The sequence below is a fragment of the Pollicipes pollicipes genome, unplaced genomic scaffold, assembly GCF_011947565.3.
Source record: "Pollicipes pollicipes isolate AB1234 unplaced genomic scaffold, Ppol_2.1 Scaffold_4740;HRSCAF=5597_pilon_pilon_pilon, whole genome shotgun sequence".
Taxonomy (NCBI): domain Eukaryota; kingdom Metazoa; phylum Arthropoda; class Thecostraca; order Pollicipedomorpha; family Pollicipedidae; genus Pollicipes; species Pollicipes pollicipes.
The window spans coordinates 34,753,470-34,759,563 of NW_023596545.1; the positions used below are offsets into that span (position 1 = coordinate 34,753,470).

Genomic DNA, 6,094 nt, shown 5'->3' on the forward strand with positions numbered 1-6,094 from the left:
CGCCCGACAGGCGATCGTGTCGCACGTGACACCACGTGACACCACGACAGCGTGTCAGGGACCACTTCTCGCTGCGTGCACACTCCACAGCATGTCCGGCGGGACAGGTCTTGCGGTGTTCGCACCGGCGACACCGGCCACCGCCGACCGAGCGCCACTCACCTGAGGCATATGTGCAGCTTGTTGGCCTGCTTGGCGAAGTCCTCCCACACCGGTTGGGAGCCCTGTTGGTCAGAGACGAGCCGTTTTTGTACATGTCTTTACAGCCCAGAGCTGGGCACGACGCTATCTTAACGCAACACAAATAGTAAACGAGCCTCGCGTTCCCACAGCCAATAAACCATCAAACGTAACACGCTTCGTTGGCTGCAAAACAGCGATGGCCAGTAATCGATTGCTTTTGCAACAGCTTCTTCCACGTAATTATCGTCCATCGGTCGGTACATAATCACCGTATGGTGAAAGCGCCGTGTTAAACGTCTGCAAACTAAACGCAAACAGCTTCTCAAATTACCGCCACCCGTAGCCGAGTCAGTGAATGAACCAGTTGATGCAAGCCGCTATGTCGTCACATGCCGCCTGCCGCTAAGTGAGCTTACGTTACAAAGTGCGGTGACAGAATCGTACCAGGAACAGGTCTCCGGGTCCTGCGTCCGGCCAGTTAATCGGTCGGGTGTCCTCTGCCAGCCTGACCGGTCCCAGCCCCCCCCCCCCCCTGCCCCACAGCGCAGCGTCAGCAGCGTCGGCAGCTGAGCTCAGCTCGTCCGATGGGACAGTCGCCGGTTCACCACACGCCGCTCCGCTCCGTCGCCATGGCGACAAGCGGCCGCGTCGCGTCCGGTCCGCGCGGCATAAACAGTGCGGGCGGCGGCAAAACAGAGCGGTCGGGGGCTGCCGTCCCGAACTCGGTCCCAGTCGTTGGCGAGCGGGCCGGCCGTTCTCATCGGTGCCGGCCTGGCCTCCCTGCGGCACGACGCCGCGAGGGCGGTCGGGCCGGGGGCGGAATGGGTGGCGGCCGTCGGTGGAGGTGACGGGCCCCGAGCCGTGGTAACACTGTTTCAATATTTGGTCAACTGAGTGGCGAGATGTCGATATTTGTTCGTGCCATCGCACTCCACTCCCAGCTCCGGGTTCACTGCCTGTTGCTCCTCCCCTTGCTCAAGATTGGCGAACCAGTACTGAACCGGGCGGCGGTCAACCCAGCATCTAGGCAACCCGGGCTTGGCGAACCGGGCCGGACCCGACAGATGCCAGGGTTCAACGTCAGAGGGCAGCGGATTAGCAGCCAACGAATTACTCGGAGAGCCCCGAGAACCAAAATTATGAACGCATTAATACAGATATTTCCCATTTGCAAACTCTGCTGGATGCATTTTGGAACGCTGTAGTGACACACCAGCGAGTGATGATACACACTGTACATTCTCTGGCACCCGGTCCAAAGCTCGGTTCGACACTGTTTTGCCAATGACGCGAAGTCGCACGATTTTTTCAGAATCACTGCGCTGGAAGAACCGGCGGGCGGCGTTATGTGTTGCTAGTACGCACCAATGGAATACTTTCATATCAATTTTGAGGAGAGCTTGCCCGTTCCGCATGTCTCTGCTAGTTGCCGTCCCGTTGCCTCCCGTTGCCTGGCCGTGCCACCTAAGTCTGGCAGCGCCCCCGTGTCTGCGAGCAGCGGCGCACCAAACGCCGGCGATAGGCAGGGCCCAGCTAGCCCGGCCGTCACGGCAAAGGTCAGCACTGACACGTGCCAGCCGCGGTCGGTGTATTCACGACGGACAAATAGAAGGCGCCTGAAACACGCATGCCTTATTCTTTTTTCAAGCGTGCATGCTGCTTTGACCGCACCTGTGATACCCCGCAAGGATTGGCGCCAGCGCAGGTAAATGAACAGCTCGGGTCAACGATAACGTCACGGGAAGGTAATGGTACAACAAAAAAAAATCCCCATGTCCCAACAGTCTGATTTTCAGCCGCAGACCGTGTCACTAGGAACACCAATTCACGTCGTAAATGTGACTAACGTGCCGCTCTGGGCTTTCCGTTACAATCCAGCGGCACTGAACGACAAGCTACGGTTGTCCCATCGGCGTTTTTGCGAGCGACTCCACTTTCCCCGTCACGCACAGATTGCAAACAAACTCCGTACGCGAAAGATAGCCCAATTTGATGCGGATCACACACCGGCGCGTACTCTTCGACATTCCCGTATCCGTAACAGGCCCTAGATAACGTGCACCACGTCCGACACAGTCTGGATACAACAGGGCCGGCCGCTCATTGATCAATCACGATAAAAAACCTCCACCGACACGGCGCGGCCAGATTGTGAAACAGCGCGCGCTATCAGGTCCACATCATGCCGGAGTCGGCAGCAAAACCACGGCCGACCACTTTCACAACGAGCGGAGTCATCAGGCCGTACCCGTACTCACGGCCGTGACCGGCTACGGTGCTGCAAACATCCACGCGCGGCAGCGAATCACGTCCGCCCGCCGCCATGTAGGCCACCGGTTCGCTTTCCGGCGGATCCGGCCGCGTGGGAGCGCTCGCGTCCCCGCCCGGCTAGCCCAGATATCCCGTTATCTCTCAGCCTGCCGGCGGCGGCGGCGGCGGGCGGGCCGCCGGCTCGGCCCGCGGCTGCCGGCGCCGTAACGGGCCGCGCGGGTCACGGGCCGCCCGGCGGCCGGGCAGTCGAACGGGTCAGCCGGCACGTGATGCTCGTGAACGCTCGCTTCCGGCCCTCGGCGGCGCCGCCCCCCGCCGCTCCGACGTCCGGCCGGAACCCGGAGCGGCGGGCGGCAGGCGTGGCCCGCCACCGGATCCCGGCGGCCCGCCTCCGCTGCGGTGGAGACGGCCGCCGCGCGCCGCACCTGGCACAGTGACGTCACAGCCCATTGACCGTGGCCCACGTAACAGCTGGGCGACGCGCGGCGGCCGGGAGGCGTCTCCGCGGCCAGACGAGGCTCTGTGCATCGGGCACGACCCGCGCCACGGGAAAATCACGAGCACGAGATGTCTCATCCAGCTGGACAGGTGCCAAAGACTGGAGACATGCCACGGGTCAGCGAGGCCGGTGCACCAGTTGCAGCCCGAGACGTGTCATGCAGTGGAGGCCTCTGACAGACCAGAGGCACCAGGTGCCCTGGAGACATCGGACCTGCCGGATGCCACCACCTGGCCAGAGACAAGCCGGCGCGCGGGCCCTCCGTGCGGCGGCCGCAAACGGGGCCGGCTCAAACTGGGCCGGCCGTGGAGCGGGGCCGGGTCACGGCCACGGGCCGCGGGACGCCGCTGCGAGCGGCGGCGAGCCTTGGCGCCTCCCTTCTCCATCACGCCGGCTGACAGTCGCGCGCGTGCGTCGGACGCCGCGGCGCCGGCCGCGAAGGCATCTCCATCCGCGCGCGCAGCAGCGTGCGGCGACCGTGGAGACGCGACAATCGCGCCGGGCCCGCGGCGAAGGGCAGGCGGCCACTCGCATGTGAGTGCCGACCGCAACTGACGCCCACCGGCGCCGCCTTTCTGTCGCAACGCCTGCCGCGAGCCGGCGGCGCGCTGTATCGATATTGATCCAGTTCAACAAACACGGGCCGGACTGGACAGACACAACAGCCGGCAGGTCCGGCGGCTGGCCGGCAGACGGCGCGCCGGACGAGCGGCGCACGGGATCCCGGCGGTCGGCGGCTGTCCCGCGACGGCCCGACGGAAGGCGCCCGGCTCCGCTGGACGGTGGGGCCGCGGCGGGATACCGGGGTCCGACCGTGCGCAGCGACGGCCACAGGGGCCCTACAGTCCGACCACGCAGCACTCGCTATGTGGAAGCGACAGCCATCCATCTGGTGTGGCTGCTTGGGACTTGGGCCATCTCATGCCCTGGGTCCATACATGATGAGCAAGTGTGGCTTGATTAGACCACTGCATGGATTACAATTATATGACCGAGTCTTCAGTGTAACGGCTTTTAATCCAATAACCAGCTCACCACTTTACAATGTTGAAATAAACTGGGTCACAGCCAGCAGATTAAGATATTTCTCAGAAAGCTTCTAACTTTGAGTCTGACCTAAATACAAAAAACAAGGGCAGCTTGCATGACAACATTCATGCATTGTTTAGTAACATTTACATGTTCAGTCAGTCCTCCAGTTACATTATCCACCCAGGTTGCTCAACTTGCAAGTCTCATTCAATCTTAGTCCACTTGTTTTAAAGCCAGCTTCACCCAGTCCTCCCCAATATATGGATTATCAGATGATTCACACACTTCATGATCCAGGAAAAGTTTCACCCTGGCAGAGATAATGGCCAAAGTTTGCTTAATCTGATTTCAAAACAACTTTGGCTGTGGAATTTTGGTCATAAAACAAGAATTAGCTGTTCACAGTCTAATGCAAACTTTGTGGCCTAAACTAATGTGGCTGTGTTCTTCAGTGGTTTGTAAAAATTATTGTACATTATATACTGATTACACAGCTAATGTCTACTAGCAAATAGATTAAATGCAGCAATGAGCTTGGGATATCAACTAGCATATCTTTATTGAATGTAACTGACAAATTATTAGCAATTAGTTGCATATGATGCACATCAATCAAGCAGGGGCATATGAAAGATTTTGTGATGGGGCTGGGGCGCAGCTCAAAATGTTTCCTGACAACCCAGTTAAGTGTGCCTCAGGTGTGCATGGTCCAGTTTTTGGGAATGGCATGGTCCAATGAACTTATCCTGGGCTTAAATCCAGCCCACTTTGGTTTAAAATACACATCACATAGCTACCACATTTCATATAACTTCAGGCACCATCTGACTGCTTACCTTCATATCACTGGTGACTGTCTGGAAGAGTGATGCCATCAGGCTGCAGGCATCCTTGTCCTTGGCAATGCTCTCCAAGAGCTGGATAGTTACAGGCTCCATTGTCAGGTTGTTTCAGTAAGCTGAAGTCAGCGAGACTTTTCAGTTTATGTCCTGTTTCTTCAGTTCAGGAAAGCCATCTGAAACAGAAAAGAAAATTTTCAGGTGCTAGCATGCACATGCACCTGTAATTTTTTACATCTGCCCTCATGCATTTTCCAATACTTCCATTTATCTAACAATGAATTCAATGATGGTTTTCAAGTATCCATGGTAGTATTAAGAGCAAGCCACATGTGTCATCTAAGCCCTGATGAAGCCTTCCCTAATGTCATATTGAAATGAGACATCTTTGAAACAAATTCTGTGATTGATATTACACACTTAGGTAACTTTACCTATTTACATAACCCTGATAACACAGAGTAAACCTGCTAAATGTGTACTGTACAAACAATGGTAACCACTAGACCGCAGGTACTTACATCCCAACAACTGCATTCATCAATCGCAACCAATTGACTCAATTTCCCTGCTGATAACCCCAGTCCAAAGCTCTCACACATACCAATAATGGAGCTTGGACATACCGGCATCACCATCGTACACCGCACGGTTTCTTAAAACAATTTGGCACGCCTACCTAACAGCCATGGACGTTGTAGAGGCCAGTGGGCCATTGCCCTCCCACTTTTGATGAAGTTTGAGAACATCTCTACACCTCTGGATAACAAATCATAGTCATAAAAGTCGCGACCTCACCTTGCTCGCTGACCGTGGGCCAAATCGTGGAGCTTTGATCGGTGTTCCTAGGCTTGTGACTGATAAGACGCTTTCCGGTAACCACTTACTGTCCGCCGGTAATATTAAAAGCAACAACAGTCGTTATCATCAAACCCATCGGAAACGACACGCGCAAGACACGTCGTTCCGCAGCAGCACCGACGCGCGCCCCGCGAGCCCCAACGATCCTCTGAGCGTACTGCCAGCGCGCGCCACGGCTCGTAGAGAAAAGCATAAACAACGGCACGGAGGCAATCTTCGTCAGCTGACTAAACTCAAGGCCATAGAGCTGGGTCAAACATCGTTCCATTAAGTATCTACAGAGAATGAGTGTTGATCACGAACTGGCAGTAACAACAAAAAATGTAATGCTTTGCCGGAAGCCACTTAACGGAATGCAGCTTGAAATCAAAGTAACAGTTTTTAAATTATTTCATCATGCGGCATGTTT

At 56.3% G+C, this 6,094-nt stretch overlaps 1 long non-coding RNA gene across 1 annotated transcript in view; it reads right to left on the reverse strand.

Moving 5' to 3' along the window:
* LOC119099144 (uncharacterized) overlaps positions 1–5,821 on the reverse strand; it is a 6,122-nt gene extending 301 nt beyond the window's left edge. The window contains exons 1-3 of the long non-coding RNA XR_005094311.1: positions 5,623–5,821; positions 4,822–5,000; positions 1–224 (exon numbers count right to left, since the gene is read on the reverse strand). The exon at positions 1–224 is cut by the window's left edge and continues 301 nt beyond it. This is a non-coding gene — a long non-coding RNA (uncharacterized LOC119099144). The remainder of the gene's footprint in view (positions 225–4,821; positions 5,001–5,622) is intronic.
* Positions 5,822–6,094: the final 273 nt, after the last annotated feature.